The 20,380-nt window shown below is 42.1% G+C and overlaps 1 protein-coding gene across 3 annotated transcripts in view; it reads right to left on the bottom strand.

Moving 5' to 3' along the window:
* The window catches only part of SOX6 (SRY-box transcription factor 6), a 588,685-nt gene extending 572,632 nt beyond the window's left edge, over positions 1-16,053 (bottom strand). The window contains exon 1 of one of the 3 annotated variants that reach the window (XM_081063954.1): positions 15,974-16,053. The gene's annotated coding sequence lies outside the window, so the exon portion shown is untranslated. Of the gene's footprint in view, positions 1-12,644; positions 13,083-14,452; positions 14,645-15,973 lie in introns of those variants that run through there. The other 2 variants (XM_081063955.1, XM_081063956.1) reach the window with 2 other exon arrangements.
* Positions 16,054-20,380: the final 4,327 nt, after the last annotated feature.

Here is a 20,380-nt window from a genome sequence, read left to right as displayed (position 1 = left end):
CACTTACCAAGAAAATGACTTGAGATATATATTTATATCTAGTATCACTAACCTTATTTTACTTTGAGATGTTAAATAATAAGAATATAAAACCATTATAATCTGTAAGACATTTGAAAACTAAGCATATAAATATATATTTTTGCAATTGCTGCAATTTTTCCAGTGTTTAAAATCATATTATTCTCAATCCAGTATTTTACAGAATTTCACCAAATGTAATGTTAAATGTTTAGAAACCTCTTTGGAAGTTCCTTAACTACAAAAGACAAAAAGTTATATGCTATTAGAAAAGCAGTTCTTCCTGTTGCTATAAATATGGCTAAAATAATAAACAGAAAACAATATGGCAAGAAATGTAAATATATCCCCTTGCTACAACCATCAGAGCGGCCGCATGCACGACTCTGGGTAACCATTTACCTAAAATGCAATGCAAATGATGTGCTCTGGGTTTGTGCAATGAGTACTGCCACAAGCAATGTTGGAAATTGCATAGAAAAAAACATGGCTGGAGATTTGAAAAAGAGACTTAAGTAGGATGCTTGTTTCTCAGATAAATAAATGTACATTTTTTTCACATGCCTCAGCTTGTGATATTTAAAAAGGCAAAGTGTTACTTCTGAGTGAGCCACTAAAATATGTACCAAAGAAAATATAATCTCAACAGTGTCACTTTTTTAAGTAAAAGTAACTTTTAGGGAAAACTGACAAAGTGTAACCACTGGTGAAGTGGTTGCTTTAGCTAGACTGAAGGAAACAAAACAGGGATAAGATTACAGAGACAGCACCGTGGCCTTCACGCACTACATCGTTCATAGCCTGGCGGTTGTGACACAATGTTTTGAAGCCAAGTGCTTCATTATGATGCAATTACTTTTAAAAATAGACCTGTAAAACGTAGTAAAATCTTTACAACGCTTTGAAATGAGATGGGGAGTAACCATGAGAACTGTTTGCACCACACAGAGGTTCCACTGCTTATCTCATGGCAATGTTTCCAAACTTCAGATAAGGAACTTAAAAACTAGTGTACCAAATGTGTTGACCTTTTATGTGATGACAAGGTGCTGTGCGTGTGTGTTACCAAGTAGCTAGATTAGGTAGATAGGTAGATAGGTAGACAGATAAGTAGACAGATAGATAGACAGATAGATAGACAGACAGACAGACAGATGATAGATTAGATTAGATAGATAGATAGATAGATAGATAGATAGATAGATAGATAGATAGATAGATAGATAGATAGATAGAATGCATACATAGCATCAAACAAACATAATCTGTATCTTCAAGGTAAAGGTAATATTTTATCAAATGAGAAAATAAATGCTTTCCAAAACAGATTCATGCTATGAAAAAGTATTTTGAAAACATGTTTGGAAATGATTCTATCGTAGTGTCATTTTGTTACCAAAAATTCTATGTCTATCACCTACAAAAACTCTCATCTGTTTTCAATTTAAAAATTGGCAGCAAAATATTCTAACCTGTTTAATAATTTTCCAGAGTTTCAGTAAATTTTGAGCCCATTTATTAAAAATATGAAAATGCTATATCTTCAACCTCATTGGCAAAAACAACTGATTGCCATCAGGTTAGATAGAGGTTTATTAGCCAAATTATAACAAATCTTTTTTGCATGTTTTGTGTATTGGATTAATAAATTAGTATAACAATTTAATAAGTGCAGACAATGATGTACTTCTTCCATTTAGATCTATTTTTCTTTTCTGAGGTATCATTTTTCAGATGTGGCAGCATTAAAACCACGTAACAAAGTAAACTGAACTTGGAACCAAACTTTTAAATCACTTCCTCACAAAGCGTTAAATTAGGACTGTTAAAAATAACAAGCATATTAAATTATAGGGTTTGGGGGAACCACGGTTAGTTTTTAAAAATTGCTTATTTTATCTATACCTCTTTCTTTTACTATCTACTTATGAATGTTTTTATAGCGTATATTAGCACAATAGTACATATATATACAGTAGTCCCCCATAGCTGCAGTTTCACTTTCCATAGTTTTGGTTACCTGCTGTCAACCATGGTCCAAAAATATTAAATGGAAAATCCCAGAAATAAACAATTCAAAAGTTTTAAATTGCACACCATTCTGAGTAGCATGATGAAATCTCATGCCATCCCACTCAGTCCCACCCTGGACATGAATCATCCATTTGTCCACATATCCACGCTGTATATGCTACTTGCCCGTTAGTCGCTTAATAGGGGTGTCAGTTATAAAATCACAGTGCTTGTGTTCAAGTACCCCTTATGTTACTAATCAATGCCACATTCACATAATTTATTACAGAATATTGTTATAACTGTTCTATTCAAATACAGTAATTATTAGTTATTGTTAATCTCTTACTGTGTCTAATTTATAAATTAAACTTTATCACAGGTATGTACACATAGGGAAAAACATAGTATACAAGTATATGGGTTACATAGTACGTATATGGGGGTTAATACTATCTACAGTTTCTGGCATCCACGGGAGGTCTTAGAACATATCTTCCATGGATAAGGGGTGACTACTATAATTTCAAATAAACATGCACATGTATTAGGACATATGTTCATAAACGTTTTACTGATGGTGTGCTCTATCCAAAATGTTTGCAGACCACTACTCTATTATAATGAGAAGTTCTCCCAAATAAGCCTTAAAATTATCCTGCCAGAGGAATTCTTCCAACCTCACCCTTACCAATCATACTTTCCAGTCGCCCATAGGCTATCCAAACCATCTAAGATCTCTTTCTCTCTCTCCTTAAACATCTTAAATTCTGTTCCTTTCACCTCAGCTACTGTAAATGCTACATTTACCCCAATCAAGCAGGGAGGATACCAACTAGTGCTACTATGTGATACTTTTCAAACAAATATTTTGTTAATAATCAAATATATTTAATTTTAAGACGCATTAGCAATATTAGCAATATACTTATTTAACTAAATGGAGGCTTCATTTGAGACAAATTTGAGACAATTTAGGATGACCAAATAATTTAATGCCCCTCTTACTAAAACTGAAGACTATATAACCATAGCCCCATTAAATTTAAAGGATAATTGGCACAAATGCCCTATTTGATTGGCATTTTAATAACAGAAACTAGTGCACGGACAGATCAAAAACAAAGGACAGAATAACCCAAAGATGTGAAAGTGATGCTAACAAAATTCAAAAGAAAAAAATTAGCATACAATATGAAGGGGTATAATTCCCCATGCATTTCACTCACATACCTCCTGATAGCATTAATGAGTGTTCCATGTGGACATAAAGAAGAAATTAAACACAAAACTTCACGACTGAGATATGGCTGTTTATGGTGAGTGCTTTAAGAAAAGGTCTGAAGGTGTCATAATTAAAAGCTGAGCTATTTTTCATTCTCTCCCCACCACGCAGGAGGATTAAGAGTCCCTAAATTCACTAGTCCCAATTTAAATTGGCATATTTATATATATATTTGTCTCAGAGAAAATAAGCTTGTTACAAAATGCTACACAATTAAAAACACGTAACTATTCATACATGACTCTACCCTGTAACATACCTACACAAAAAGTACAAATGGAAGCATTCTCTGAAAATGTCTGTAAAAGTTTAAAGGGTCTAACCTCAGAAAAACTGAAAATTTCTTTTTAAAATGCCTTAAAATATTGTATTAAAAATAAAAATTAAATATAATATGCAGCTTAGTTGTTCCGAGATTAAAAATTTTTTTAAAACCTCAATATATCTATTCTAAACATGCATCTTTACAGTGGGAAAAATTACAGCTAAGAAATTTTAAAATAGTCCAATTTTTCTCCAGTGTGTATTTGGATCTTCAGACTCAAGAGTGAAGAACGTTCCTGAGAGTCAGTTAACTAATGTGCTGTGTTCCAAGCCAGTCAAACTTTGTCCGGTTGCTATATTATTTCAATTTTTTTTTCTTGGGTTTTTGCTTCTTATTAAATAACTCAACGGAAAGTCCTAAAGGAAAATACTCTTTAAAGCATCAGAACTAATTTAATATGACTAAGGGGGTGTTTTTAAACTAATTTTTAGAACTTTCACATCTTGTTTCTCTCCTTTTACTCAGCTTCAGAGCCTTTCTTTGGGCTCTGGAGGGATTTCATCATATTTTTCATGGCATTATCAACCCTGCAAGTCCCCAGCACGCCAAAGCAGTGGTAAGGGAAACAATAGGTTAAGGCCATTGGAAACTGGGGCCGAAACTTCTCCAGCCTATGTCACCATCAAGCCCTTTTCAGAAAGTGATTATGTCAAAGTCACATAAGCTGCAAAATTTCAATAGGTGTGTTTAATTTGGAGAAACAAGTTATTAAACACCAGAAAACTTTCAAACCAAAAACAGAAAAGAAGGCTCGTGAGCTCAGAGGAAAAAGCCCTCAAAAAGTTATTAGAAAACATGAAATTCCAGGTTACAAAACTAAAACAGGATGGATTTAGCGTCTCTCTTTTGAAAGTTAACTAGAGAGGGGTTGTTGTTGCTACAACTGCTTCTGCTACTGTTTCTGTTTCATCATCATCATTGTATAATAATAATCTGTATTTCTTCCAAAAATTTGAAATAGTCTGAAGGTTAATTCATTTTCATATTATACCTCAGTAAAAAAGAAGTTATAGAACATGCCAATTTTACAATTGGAAAAACTTAATTATAAATGTAAGGTACCTAAAGACCTGCAACAAATAAGGGAAACTCAGAAATAACACCCAGATCTAAAAATTTCCAGATATTGCCCTTTCTCTAAGACCGTGCTTGCCAGTTCACAGAAAAACAAAGTTCTGTACAGTGCAAGATACAAGATTTTATTAACTCACAGCTTTGATCATCGGTTCATATACTAATAAGCCACTTATTTTAATTTTCATACTTAATTGATATATTTGAAGGAAAGCAATAATTTGAAAAATTCCCCTGGACCTTAAAATGTACTAACAATGCCCCTGACCACAAAACTGAGCTAAGAAAAAGAAGTGCAGTGGTTAAGCTGCCAACCGATGGCTATATCACATTAATGAGAGACATGGCCTTTTTAGCTATCTATATTTGTCTCACAAAAACACAAATATGAGACATTTAAATGTCAGACGTACAGAATAGCCAATAGTACTATCAAATGTTTCCCCCATGTCCAATGCTTTTCGGGATGTTACCTGAAACAGCCTATTCCTAATCATCCTTTAAGTCACAGCTCAAAAGCCATGTGCTACACGTGCTACCAGAAGCTTTCCTTGGTACATGTACTTCTGCTCTTATATATACATATATCTTCATTGTAGCAACTGAAACACTGCATCAAATTATCCATATTCATATGTCCTCACTAGGACTATGTATTGCCATTTTTGAAATCTTGTAATCAAGTCGTTTCCACTTTTTCCCCACCAAGGATCCTTTCATTAATCCTTCCTCACAAAGCCCATAATTTGAAAGATTGTTGCCTATCAACTAGCCACACGTACTATGTAATAGTTAAATATTTTCTAATTTTTATTAATCAAAGACATATATAACTGACATTTAACACTTCTGATCAGTGTGGTATTGTTCATTTACATTGGTATATGGGAAATGCAGCATTGGTTTGGCTCTGGAAATAAGTATAAAGATAAAATAAATGAACATTGACATGATATAGAAGAGACTGGAAAAAAAGAGGGCCAGAAAAGCCAGCCTTAATTTATGACATACAAGCTTTGTTTGTAGTGAATAATATCCTGAAGCAAAACCCAACTAAAACATTTATTTATATGAAGTAGGGAGTTAGACAGTATGACTGGTAAGGTTATCTACTCTGCCTACTTTTTATTGAATGAGACAATGAATATGAAAGCACTTTGAAAACTGAGTTTCATAAAACATAAGAGAATTAAGGGCCCTTTTCATGCCAGGGTTCTACTACTGATCACATAACTATTGTCAATTAATCCTAGCGCAGTTGTCCAGAACTGTTCTGCACAGTTCTACATACAGCATCTTCAAACTTAATCTGCCCAATAACCCTATCTGACAAATTCTATCACAACTCCCACTTTAGAAAATTAGAAAATTAAGACTTGAAGAGATGACACAACCTTTTAAGGTCACAAAAGTAATTTAGGAAATAAGATTTCAAAGGAAATATTCAAGAAGTAAAAATTGAAAGTTTGATTTTGGTTTTTTTCACATGCAGGTCTATCATTCAAATGAAGAATATATGTTTTCATTTTTTTTCTTAAAATAAAAGCAAGCGAACGCAGATTAAGATGTGTATATTGGATATAAAGAACTTCCTAGTGTTAATCATTGAAACACATAACCAAAGATTATAAAACTCCTCTTTGCAGGCTTTAAAAATAAAGAGCTTCTTAACTGATTAGAATGGGTAAAGGGTCACCAATACACCCTTGGAGGATGGAGGATGACAGATGAAATGACCTTTCAAAATCTCTTCTAGTCCTTACAATTGAATTTTCTCAAATTTGAGAGCTGGACATCCAAACCCTACATTTAGTCACTACTCTACCCCAAGTCTGCCAGGATACTAATGAATTCTCCTTTCCAGGAAAGAAAGGAAGGAACATGTATTGCTGTCTGTATTTCAGGCAAGAGGAAAAGAAACAGATTATGTAACTTGCCAAAGATTACACAGCAAGTATATAGTGAAGCTGAAATCGCAAGCCAGGTTTTTATAATTCTAAGTATAGTACCACTTCAACAGTAATAAATAACATGTATTAAATATTAATGTTATACCAAGCTCTGAACTTAGTGCTTTACATTCATTTATCTCATGTAATCCTCACAATAACCCTATGATGTAGATATTATTACTCCCATTTTAGAGATGAAGAAATGGACAGTTAGGGATTACACTATGGCTATACTGGCGGTAGATGGGGCGGCTGATTTCTCCTACATAGAAGGTTCATGGAGATAATTGTAGATTATTCCTAAGAAAATAACAATATTCCTGCCCCTTGCTATTCTTTCTCAAGAAAGAACAATTCTCTCCTAGGAGCATTTTTCTCCAGTTCTATCAATGACCTGCTTAGCACCATGACAACTGTGCCTAAATTGCCCCACCTACCAAATATTAAAATCTTCAATAGAAAATTCTTAAAAGGTAAAGATTTGTGGCTTCAGAAATGCACTTCAGGGTGCCTAGAACTTAGTAAGTGCTCAATCACTTACCCAATGAGCTGTATATAAAGCATAAAAGGAAACATTGGCAAACATGCCTCAAAATGAGTTCCATTTGAAACCGATGCTTGTCATTTAAAAATAAAATCTGTTGCATTTCCTTTTTTCCATATATTGTGCTTGCGTAGTTGTAAAAAGCAAAGTATCTTTAATTTCCTTTGTCTGACTTTAAATAACTACTTTTCAAAGAAACAGATTGTGCTCAGTGAAGTCAAAATCACAAATAACACTAAAGTCCCTTTATCCATTTGAATGGATATATTAAAGATGGATAATTCAATTAGTCTCTTTAAAGTGACCAGAAACAACAAATTTTTAAAGGTAGCAAGGGTAATAGATCATTTCAAGGGCTATCTTGTGAGATTTTCAGAGAATAAAGAGATCAAAGAAGAATATAGAATATTTACATAGACGTTAATATGCACATCATATGATGTATTTTGAATTTACCTTATATTTATTAAATGGATATCATCGTTGAAAAGCATCAAATCAATATACTTAAGTAATTTTGATCCAAAACAGTTTAAAAACACAAAAACTCTTAAAGGATTCCATAATATCACATTAGACTTCTTCAATGCCTGGTGCTTCAACCCAGAGAAATCTTTAAAAGGCTTTATAGACCAGGAGAGCTTGGTAAAGAAAATATACCAGTGAATTCCTTGTCACGTGTGCCAAAGCAGAATGTTCACAGATAGAGTACAAATATGGAAATAGAAAATCTAGAAAATTACAGAGCAGCAAATTCAAGCCAGCTACTAAAGATGCAAAATTTTCTAAAATATATACAACACTGAACTACCAAGTGTTAGATTGTTTACCTTACTACTCTATCCCACATAACAACAGGCTAAGATGCTAACCTATGTCTTCACAAATAGAATCAAACATCTCCCTATAAAAGCAATGAGATAGCTCTTTCGGGAAATATGAGATTTCTGTAATTTCAAATAATTGTTTTTCACTTGAAGTAATAAGAAAGAGAATGCCACTACACATTTCCATGGCATTAAAAGGTAAAGGAGAACATTTCCGAAATCTTTAAACATTTTAAAAAGGAATTTTTTCCAATATTACGCACTGTGCAAGTTAGGAGGGATTACTAAATACTGGGGGTACCAAAAATATGTATCCACATGACTGGCAGTCATCTTTTGTTATCGGTATGTAGTGAGTATTACAATTTTAATACAGTTTTTTTTCTCTCTTAAAATGTGTACACATTTTTTGGCGCCCTCTATACATTAGCATCATAAAGTAGAAATAACTGGGCAATTTATTTTTTAAATGTAGTTTATTAGTTTATAATAGATTGCAGCACCTACAATTAACCTCAAAAAATAATCCACATCTTTCCTAAAGATGAAAGTTTGTGTGAGTGAATAGTAAAATCTGAGTGCTACACAAGGGGTCTTAGAGGAGCAAGAAGCGATTCTGAATATAAACAAGCCATCATTCTGGTAAAAGGAAATACAAACAACTAGCATAAAAATAGTTGATGCACAAAAGCCATAATGAGGGGGTAGCTCAAAAAATAACTTCTACTTTGAATGGTTTGGATGAAATACAAATTATCCACAGAAAAGTGTGGACTGGCATAAATGTTTGTACAAAATTATAAGTGTATTTCAAGAAGTATGCAAGAGGCAACCGCCTGCATGATGCACAAGGTCCCGGCAATGCTCAGCTTAAGTGCTAGTGCACAGAGTCCAAACCACTGCATTTTAATTACCATGCAGCCTCAGATATATTGCCTTTGATATGGAAATTTTCTTGTTCTCTCATCTTCACATATGGTCTCATGCACAGAAATCTTTATCTGATTCATAAAAAATAAACTAGAATCCAATCTCAACACCTGACCTCAGTGCTTAGAAGTTTTTTACTAAGCATGGTGTCACTATAAAAAGAATGGCTAATATTGGTGTAAAGTTGGATATTTTGAGCAACGATAGGAAGGATTTGCAGTTAAGAATTGAATCGATACTGATTCTCTGAGGTTTTAGGGTTTCATGTTCCCTTTTTTGAGACTACCACAGATTTGAGGAAAAACAGACCAGCACCCTTTTTTGGAGGTGAGAGAGTCCGTAGTAGATTTAAATGACAGTCCATCTTACAACCTCCACCCACATTTTTCAATAGATATTTTTATCCAGATTATGACAATGGATACTCAAAACTTGAAAAGCTCTACCAAAAACCGCAACACAAGTTTAAAATTATTTCCACACTGACTAAATGTGTAAACAAAATAATTCACTGAAAAGCTTTTACCCTCTTCCACAGAATAAGGAAAATAAAAACACTTTTCCTATAACGAATAATGAATACATAATGAGAGGATGATGAAAGTTTCTGATATAACTCTTACCAAAACAATTAGTTTTCCAATCACAGTTGAAGAACCTCAAGTGAAAGGATAAGCTATGCATTTAAAATGTGCTTAAATCTAATAAAAATTGCTTTTCATAGACTATACTGAAATGCCAGCTTTTATTTTTCATTTGAGTATGTTGAGATTCAGAGTATAATCAGTAAAAAAGAAAATGTGGAGTGACCATGAAGATAGAAAGTGGTCAACACCTTATTTTCCTTATTAGGAAAAAAATAATAATAGGGGTGAACCATATTTCTTAAACAGGAAGCAATCCAAATATAAAGATAGTCCACTTCCTCCTCTAAAAAGCAATGAAAATTGTTCATTTTTTCTATCAAGTTGCTATAATAAAATCTGTTTTCATTAAATCTCATATACCTATATAACTTGACAACTCTGAAATAATCTAGATTAATTTTTTAAAAAACAGTAATATGACCCATCTAACCTCATGAGAGTAGATAATACGTCCCATCTGCAAATCATCTTGCTGTATGTTATCTGTGTTTTATCATTTCTAGTACCTGTCTGTGCCTGATATGGTCCTCTAAGACACATTAGCGTGATGGCATGTTTCACTTGACTTCAAAAACATCAATTGATATATATGTACCTCTAAAGTATATTTCAACAAATAGCTCTTAGGTCAAAATTTTTGTTGTGCTATACTATGCTTTCAGAGAATGCTGTCTGTAAATAGTGAAAAAGTATAAATTCTCTCATTAACAATTGTTTCAAACTTAGAGATATATTACCGAACAAAACTGAAAAGTATAGAAAATATTAAAAGTAAGGGTTAAAGCCAATGTATATTAAGCTTTATTAAAAGAAAATTCATTTATTCCAGTACCTATTGTGCTAACTGAAAGAGAATTATTTAAAACATCACTAATTTCTTCAGTATAAGATGGATATGTGTAGCAATTTTATCAGAGACCAATAACCCAATATTCCTTCTAAAAAGTCAAATAGAAAGACCAAAAAAATCCCAATAACGCCACCAAAATTTATCACTTATGTATTTAAATTAATATATTTTAAAGCCTTATAAAAGAAGGATTTGCCAGGTATGTTATCATATTTTAAAAATGTGCTTTTCCCTGAGAAAAATATCCGTTGCTTTCTGCTACTAAGGAAAAAATGTCCAACAGACAATATAATATTCCTACTGAATGTCATTGCTTCTAGGTATTTAGTTACTGAATCCATTATAGAATCAGCTTATAGAGATTGATACTGCTTTACTAATTAATATTTTTACAGTTATCTTTTTATAGTATAATGTTAACTGTTATAGTTACACAATATACTAACATAGGAGTGTGTATCCTGCTCCTTAATAATAAACTCATACACTTTTGTATTTAAATATATACACATACACCAGGAGAAAGTTCTTTCTCATTACTTCCAAAACAAAAACTAAGAACATTAAATAGGATAAACAATAAACAAAAGACTATCTAGTTTTACCATGATACATAAAGGAATGTGGTGGGAGAGCAGAAGAGAAAGGGGGTGTTGGTACTTCATGAGAAAAGTGACAGAGGATGTCACTGTGCCCAAGGTATTAATGGCCTAGTATTTGTCTAGATACTGGTTACTAACTGCCTTTGGCCATAAACTAGATCTAAGAAGTATGGGGCACACTTGCTTGCTTTCAGAGTCTGAAGGATTTTTTTTTTGGGGGGGGGGTGCTTGTTGTTCTTGTTCTTGTTGTTTTAGAAGTGGGACAATCTCTTGATTTATGAGGTTTTCAAAAACGGGGGGCGGGGGGGGGGGGGGGAATCTACATGTCATTAGGCCTACTGCCCATGTGCTCACATATGTAGATTCCGGAAGATCCTCTCAAAAGTATGTAGATCATACATTTATGGTCTGGTAGCATTTTAAAAATTCAGTCATAACTTTTCCCTTACTATAGGAAAATGAAATATTTCATTGGTTCAATAAAAAACAAATGCAACTAAATAAAACCATGGCCCCACCTCTCACCTGAAAAGTGCACTCTTGCTGCCATAGAAAAGCTAACCCAATCCCACAAAACTTATGCAAGATTTAAGATGTTTGCTTGTTTGTTTTTAAAATAAAGAGAATCTTCTAGTAGGTATCAGGCATATCTGAGTGGCCTACAAAAAAGGGTAGAAGGTAGACGGATGAAAGTGCCTAATGCTGAGTGTTGAATTCCACGGTGACTGCACAGAGTGCGAGAGGGAAGGTCACGTTCAGGGCTGCAGAAATCTGGTTTCCGCCAGAGAGTGCAGGCCAAAACTGACCTAAGGCTGGGGTCTGGGAAGCTAGGTAGGAAGGTCAAGCAATCTGGGTACAGACAGAGAGGACAAGGCACTGCTGCGAAGAACCCCAGGCTGAACAACAGTGAGACAGGGAGCGACAGCAGATCTTTCCAGGCTCGCCCCACAGTGAACACCAGCAGCCCCAAGCGGCTAGGCCTGGAGGGGGAAAAGCAACCGTAGCTGCAATCAGGACACAGACACTAATTTGCTGAAAGACCTCTGGGGTAGGGATAGGAGGGAGCACACAGCCAGGTGAACAGTCCCAACTAGAAGCCAGAAGCCCCTACCCAAGCCAGGATACAATGCCAAGCCCGAGCTGGTCCTACTGGGTTAACGCAGATAGAGGGGCACCAGCAGCCCTCCCCCGTGGGCGGGGTGTGGAGAGTAGGTATATTGCCAGATTTACTATGCACCCCCTTCCCTCATTCAGTCTGCACCCTGCCGCTGGTGTCCGGTTTACCCCTCTAGCCAGTGGTTACCCCTCAACCGAAAAATAGAGGAGAGGAAAGGAAGAGACACGGAGGAAAAAAGAGAGAGAAATCAAAGACGAGGCTGCAGTGTCAGTCTCCCTGGTGCGGGGGCCTCCCAGGGCTGTCCTGGCCGATTCGGCCCTCCCTGGGGAATCCTGCAGCCCAGAACGGAGCGGAGTGGGCCAAGCCCGTGCCTACCGGCCTGGGGAAGGAGGTGCTGAGTGCGCAAGCTAATTATACATGTGGCATTTGGGCAGCCGACTGTCCAGTGACACCTTACCTTATGAGGAAACGTCAACCCAAGCAACTGTTCAAAACAAAATGCCATCGCGGGATCAGCTTCGCCGGCTCTTGGCCGGTTCGGGATTGCTTTTCCCACAGCCTCTCACACTTAGCGCAAGAATGTGGCCTGGGGAGACCAGCCGTGGGCGGGCGGACTCGCCAGGGGGGGGGGAGGAACAGGCGGGGCGGTCCTTGCCAGGTGTCCGTCCAGTCCCCCCTCGCCATGGACCGGCTCGCAGACCCGATCACTTGACCTTTTTATTCACCAAACCCACCTCCTAGAAATAGACTGGGCGGGGCTGTGTCTGTTCTCCTCGGGACCGGTGAAAAACCTGGACATGTGACTATAAAGGGCAGAGGAGAGAAGACCCTGGGGAGGCGGGGGAGAGGGGGCACTCGCATCCCGACTGCACTGGGCTGTTGGTTGGGCCGCCCCGTCCGGGCGAAGGGCCGGCCACAGGAGTACGCGCCGAGGTCAAGTGCCCTGGACACGGACGTCACACGAGTGCCCCACTGACAGTGCAGCGGGAGGTCCGCAGGCCAGCCCAGTTTGCTGCAGCAACGACTTCGGGCCGTCTCGAGAACGAAACTTCAAGCACGGCCCTCCGCGGGGGTCACACACACAGAAAGAGCCCGGAACAGCCCCTGTCGCTAACAGCCCAGCCCCGCCGGCAAAGTGGAGGACTTAGTTTTAGTCCCCAAGTAGGGGCAGCATTCAATATCTGGCAATTCGTACAAAACAAACGTTTTCAAATTTGATCCGCCTAAGAGAGCGTAAATAAAACTCAAAACACGCCGGCAACAACCACCTTTTATCGGCTCCAAACACACCAATTCTGCTTTTATCTTAAAGCCCCGCCGAGCGCGGGGGAAACAACCCGGGGACGGAGCTAATCGGTCCTCCGCAGCCGCGGGCCGCTCCTCCTGGCGCCCGAGCACAACCCCAGCAGCCTGCGCTCGAGCCCCTTCCCTCGTCTCACCGGCCCTTTAAGGGAGAGAGCAAACAGCAGCTCCCCCGAGAGCCGCCCAGGCTCGGCCGGGCCCAGCGCCGCGGATCTCTGCGGGTCTGCGGACACGGCCGCGGACACGGCCCGGGGCAGGGCGCCGAGAAGGGCGGCGGGTGCCGGCGGGGCTCCGGGACGCGGTGGGTGAGCGCGGGGCGGGGAAGAAACGTGCGGGCGAGTGAGCGCGGGCCGGCGGACGCCCAGGCCGAGTCCGCGCCCGGCAGCGCCCGGAGGCTCACACACGCCCCCGCCGGGCCCGCGCGGCTGCCCGGGCGTCCCGGGCACACAGAACCACAGATTAGCGCTTGCCTTTCGGATTGTCTTGGAATTCGGTTTGTTTATTCCTAAAGAGATCATAAAAAGTCAGGTCCAAAAATAGGGGTGGGGGGGGAGGAAGGGAGAGAGCCGAGGGAACTGGCGGCAAGTCGCGCAAGGTCCCGGGAAAGTTGCGGTGGAGAGGCGGAGGGGTGAGGGTGGGGGGAGGAAGCCTACGGCTTTTCTAGCGACCCGGGTTTTCTTTATTAGCCGCTCTCGGGAAACTTCACCCCGGCGGAGATCCTCGACTCCTGCCCGCCCTAGGCCGGCGTCAACCCCACAAATAGCCGAAGTTTCCAAACCAAAATGGGGGTGGGGTGGGGGCAGCGGTAAGAAGCGCAGAAACCCGGCGACACGCGTGCTCCCCACCTCCCGCACCCGGAGCCGGGCTACCACTGAAGCGCTCCGGGAAACTGCGGCATCGCAGTCACGCGGCGAATCAACCCGACACTCTTCAAGAAAACAAAATATTCGCTGGGAAACTTACTTTGCATTTAGTCTCTATTCTTTGGGGGGATGCGGTTTAGGTCGGCTCGTAAGGGAAGCTCGTTTTGTCCAGGTTGGATATTGTCTACTTATGGATCAGCCCTTGGGTGAGGGTTTATTTTAATTTATGGCTTATGCATTCTTTTAAGGTCGATTTACATGACCTCCGGCTACAACTAAGACAGCCGAGGAGGGCACTCCAGTCGTCAGTCGGCCAAACCCACAATTAAAACAGCCCTCCCCCTAGTCTTGGTGTGACTGGGACTCTCCCGGCGTAGGCTGGCTGCCTGTTTTTCCCTTTTTTCTTGCTCTTTTTTCTTCACTTCTGTCCTTTTTCTTTCTGTCTTTAAGTCTTTCTCTTTTTTTAATATCACGAAATAAGATGTGATATCAGTTCGAAAGTTTCGGTATAACTTTCTCTAAACCCAAGCCTGCAGCGATAACGAGATACAGCGCTCACAAAGCCCTCGGGATGCTGCCCTCTTGTGGGAACAAAGGGCATTACCACCCTGCGGTCCCATCTGAGCCCTCGCAGAGCACACACGCATATGCTGAGAGAGGGAGAGGGAGAGAGAGACAGAGACAGAGACAGAGAGACAGAGAGACAGAGACAGAGTGACAGAGAGAGACAGAGAAAGAGAGAGAGAGAAAACTACACGGGCAGGCACACAAGCTTCTTCCATCACACACTTGCGCAAACTTCAATGAAATACCTACCTCAAACTTCACGGAGATTTAAAAATTCATTCTCTAAGCCACCTGACTTCTTTTTCATATCATTCCCAGTTATATAGATTAGAATATCTATACGGGGAGGCGAAGGAGGAGAATGAGGTGGGCCGAGAGGGCGGACAGATTTCCGGACGAATACTTAGGATGGCGATAACAGCTTTCTGTTGTCAAAGGTTGCGTTGTCTCTCTCCCCTGCCCTTTTTGCCTTAGTGTCCTACGCACAGTTATCTACAGCTACAACATGTGTTTTCTCGGAGTGGATTTGGGGGCTGGGGGGGGTGATAAGAAAACCAGGAGCCCGCCACGCAGATCTGTCACCGCCTCCGGAACAAGGCACAACTCTCCCAGAGGGGGACGCATCCTGGGGACCTGCGCGTCCACCAGCGAGCGGCAGACGCTCGGGCCCCTTTTTCAGCCTCCGCTCCCCCCTCCGCGTCGGCCCCGCTGAGCGCCCTCCTCCCGCTCCTCCTCCCCCCTCCCCTCCCCAGCCAAGTACGGAAACCCGCCCGAGCTGGGCGGCCGCGGCTCCCGGCAACCGGCGCCCTCGCAGGGCTCCGCGCGCTCGGCTGTCGTCCCTCCGCCTGTCCGACCCCAACCCTCAGTCCCAGCTCAGGGAAACTAACCCTGCAGCTGCCCGGAAGGGCAAAAGCGGAAGGCGCTGGAGGTCCGGCGGCCAGTCCCGGGGTGCCTGCCCCTGCCCCCTCCGCTCCCCAACAGGTAGCTCACAACCGGGCCCGCGCTCTCGCTCTGCCTCCCTGGATGTCTAGGTCGCTCGCTCCGTCCGGGTTACCTGGGCGGGCTCCAGGATGGTACCGCACGGGAGGGCTCCTTGTGCGCTGCGCCGCGGGAGTAAATAGCATTAAAGAAAAGGGGAAAGATACAAATAAAAAAAAATTAAGGAAGGGGAGTCGCTGCTAGGTCAATTAGCACAACCCGGGGAGCAAGGGAGCAGAACCCCCCAGCGCCGCGGCCGACGCAGCCCGTTAACTCAAGTCTGCGGGGGGTGTCCCGCCCCGGCTGGGGGGAGCGCTGACCCACAGAAGTTTGCCGCCGGGGTGCAGGGAGGTGCGCGCAGAGCGGGGTGACTAGGGGTTTCCCCCTTGAAACAAGTGAAGGCGACGGTTAGTGCTGTCAATCTTGGCAATCAGTGTGAGCGGCCATGTCGTAAGTATTCAAAGCATTTCCCGTCGTGCAACATCAGAAAGTGAGTGGCCAGGGCATTGATCTGAGCGAGGGAGAGGAGGCAGGGCTCCCCTCCCAGACAACACAGGCAAGATGAGACAAGAGGCGAGGGAGGCAGCGAGCCAGGCAGGGAAGCTGGGAGGGAGGGGGGAGGGCCGGGGGAAGAAGGAGGGGAGAGCGGGAGGCAAAGGCAAGAGAGAGCTGAAGAGAGAGGGCAGAGATCGGCGAGAGCGGAGGCTGGAATTGGAAAAGGCGCCTGGGAAGAGAGAGTGAAGCGACTACCAGAGGAAATTGGAAGGGGACAAAGAAGAGGGCGGGCTGGGGTCAGAGGGGAATGGTTACAAGTATTAGGTGGGAGAGAGGCTGCGGAGTAAAGCACCCAAGGAGCGCTGTTGGAGCTGGGGCTGCTAGGAGGAGGAGTCACGAGGAAGGCAAACTGAAGTGGGGAAAAGGTAGACAACTGGGGAGAAAGAAAGGACAAACTGGAGAAAAGCAGAGGGTAAAGCGGGACAGGAAAATAGAGGGGTGGTACTTTGTGCTTTGAAAATGTTATGTGAAAGGAGAAATGGGCGGCAGGTTAAGAAGTACCGAGACACTACAGAACTGGACCACAGAAGTGAGTCATGGGAAATACAGGGAAGGGGGACGGCAGGGGCTGGAGCAGCCCAGGGAGAAGGAAAGAAGAGTGAATAATAAGAAGGATGAAGGAAAATAAAAAAGAGAAGTGGTCAAAACACAGTAAGGAAAGAGACGCAGGAAGCAGAGATAATGAAAACACACCGGTTAGTAGGATCTCAGCAAATGAGAAAAGAGAAACTTATTTTAAAAGATGGAGGAGGAGAAGACGAAAGGAAAAAAAAAAGGAACTGGCATAGGAGAGTCAGCATACGTAGGTGGCAATGTTCTAGAAGCCATATGTGGATTATGGAGTTTATGGGTTTAAAATACTATAAATAACAAGACATACAAACTACCAAAGAAAAAGGATTATACCTTTACGACAATAAATAAAATAGTTCCACATGAGTTATATGGATAAGTTTGTGTTATGTGGAATTTGGTGAGTGATATATGTGTATTATCTCAACTTTGTAGAGGAAAATATTTGAAGAAACAATTTCAAGAGGGGTGGCTTGGAAATTGTAGAAATGAAGAGTTCAGTCACTCAGGACAGCATGTAAAAACACCTAAGTCAGATGTAGAAAGTTGTTAGTAGGAGACCCCCCCAAAAAAAAAAACCCTACAGAAATTAAAGATTATCTTTGATACATGTGTAGGGTAGATAAAAGATTTGAGGAGTATAAAATGGCCTAAAGAAGAAGAGACCTGGCACTTTATCTCAGTGCAAAAAAGCTGGGGCACTGGGAAGGGCGTAGAGCTGCAGTAGTCAGGTAGTAGAGATGCAGGGGAAAAGAGATAGATGAGAAAACCAGCTTTGACAGTAGCAGACACAGAGCTAACTAGAGGCAGTGTGCTGTAGGTGACCCTGGCCTGCCTTAACCCAGGCCCAACGGAATTGACTAGATTTGAGAAACTGAGCTCAGTGCAGACTCAAAATAACATCGAGATTAAAAGCTGGGAGAGAGGTTCTGACATACTAGCATAACCTGCAGAGATTTGTAGAAGGAGACGTCCTTCTATGTAGAAACTGATGTGAGATGGCTACTTTGAGATACGTCATAAACAGGGAGTTTGTGAAAGAAGATATGGACCAGGAGGAGAGAGGGGTCCAGAATTATAACTAGAAAAATCAGAAAGTTCATGGCAATCTAAAGTTGCCATTTTGAGGAAACCACCCACAGTTTAAGTGATAAGCGATAAAGGAGAGAAAGCCTTATCTTTGTTACATTAACTTTGGGGGAAATGGAGAGAGTAAGCAAGCAGAAAGATGGAACAAGCTAAGATGTCAGTCATATATTGGCTTCCTAAAGTATACTCTATGTTTGGTTTCATATGAGTTCCAGACAAGAGAAGGACACAGATAGAAATAAGGGTGGAGATGAGCACCTGGGATTAGTGGGGCAGCAGGACTACCTAGATGCTTCTACCCCAGTAGAAAATATAATGCTTGAGGATTGGGAGCCTTCGGGCTATCGGTTAAAGTGACTTGATGACTCTTGGCTGAGAGGAGAGCGAGTCCCCAGCAGGAGGTTTTGAGTCCCCCTTGAGCACAGCCATTTTCAGGACTGGAAAGTCTGCCTCTAGGCACGGAGCATAAAGGCCAGTGAAGAGATGCCTGGCACCTTGCATGCCATCTCCTTCCACCTGGGCTTCCAGAGCTGCCGGCTGTGCCCCTTGACCTCCGGGACCCAAGGGGCAAACCCAGACAGTGTTTCTAGCATAGGCAGGGGCCAGTCTTATCTGGGTTTTGTTTTTGTTTTGTTTTTGTGCATAGTGTGGCCCAGCGCAGCGCTCCAATCGTCAGCCTCACTCACTTGGGCCGCCTGCCCTGGAACTAACCACAGGGGCCAAAAAAAAAATCTCTCTAAAGGCTAAAGAGGTCAGAATCGAATGACCTGTCCTAAATGCCTGCAGAGTTGAGGCAGTGAAAAGAGGGGGTACTTGAAGTCCCCAAACCTGAATCCTCAGGGAAGAGCCACCGAGGAAAGTGAAACATCTGCGACGAAACACTGGGTGCCATTGGGTTCCTCAGAGTTGCAGCGACAAGTTTGGCTTTTCAAGTACCAGCGCAACCGTCTCTTTATATCACACAGCACTTGGGGGTTTAGGGGGTAAGACTGACCCTGCAAACCAGATGCAGGCCACTGGCGGGAAACAAAAAGAAAAAAAAAAAGGCGACATTATCAAGATCTCTGATGTCCAAGGCCCTCATAGTGGGCCGTGGTGGACCTTCCCGGAAGGAGCGGCAGGAATCCTCTTTAGATTTTATCTAATCAATTGATACCAAAGTAGATCGATAAGGCGGAACCCGGAACCGGTGACGACATTGATCCCTAAAGTAAAGAAACTAAAGTTGGGGTCTTGATGCCGCACTTCAGGCTGTGCATGGGGTAACATGGGGCCCTGGGGGCGGGAGTGTGCCCTCAAGGCTTCCTTTCTAGCCTCCTGTGTGACTGTACAGCTCAGGGGGCTAGGCGAAGAGCGCTGCGGCAGGTTCTGGTGCGGGACTCTCCACCTGGTCCGCACTGGCCTGCGGGCTCCAAAAAGTCCCGGAAGTAGCGGAGGACACCCAGGCACCGCGGCCAGATCCCGGCGCGCGTCGGCTCACTTTCCCTGCGGGTCCGAGCCCCACGTGGCGCAAGAGCCCGCGTGCAGAGCTAGGGGAACCAGGAAGAGATGGAGGGACGAGCGGATGGGGACTCACTTACCTGCCCGCAGCGGTCGCTGCCTCTGTGCTGTCCCGGTGTCCCTGTTTCACGGCAACCAGCAAAGGCAACTCGGCTTTGCTAAGTTTGGCCTCGCACCTCCAGAGAAGAGGCGCGAACCCGCACAGGCAAGGCGCGCGCGATTCCTGGAGAGAGGTCCCCTTGAACTTGGGAAGGGCAACGCATTGAATTCTGCTCGAGAAGTTAATATTTAAAGCACCCACGCAAAAATCCTAACGACTGTTACAACCTCAAATTCTCGCTTTGATAGTCTCTTTACACCAGCTGGGCGGACAATTCAGCTCTACATGACTTCATCGTAAGGTCGCTAACTTCTTTCAGGAAGGGCTTTATAGCTACTGTATAATAGGACAAACATAAATGTTTTTTACTCCCAAAACACGACGAATGAGGACTTTTACTGAAACGAAGAATAAGTAAAAGAGTATAAAAAAGCAAAAGTTGAAAACTTTAATTACAGCACGAAGAAAAGTTTTAGCAATTGGTTTCCTTAAACAGGGAGAATAAGCATACAACACGCCTGCAGTCCATCGCACTTCATTTCAGTTTGGTGTAACCAAATAACCCGAACTCCCAAATAACAGCGCCCTTGGGACTCTGCCTCAAGAGGTTGGAACTCGTGTTTCAACAACAAAAGCAAAAAAACAAACTGTCAACAATGCTCTGCG

The sequence above is a fragment of the Rhinolophus hipposideros genome (assembly GCF_964194185.1).
Source record: "Rhinolophus hipposideros genome assembly, chromosome: 10".
NCBI classification, from domain to species: Eukaryota; Metazoa; Chordata; class Mammalia; order Chiroptera; family Rhinolophidae; genus Rhinolophus; species Rhinolophus hipposideros.
Note: the sequence above shows the minus strand (reverse complement) of the source record. Positions and strands in the feature narration are given on the sequence as shown.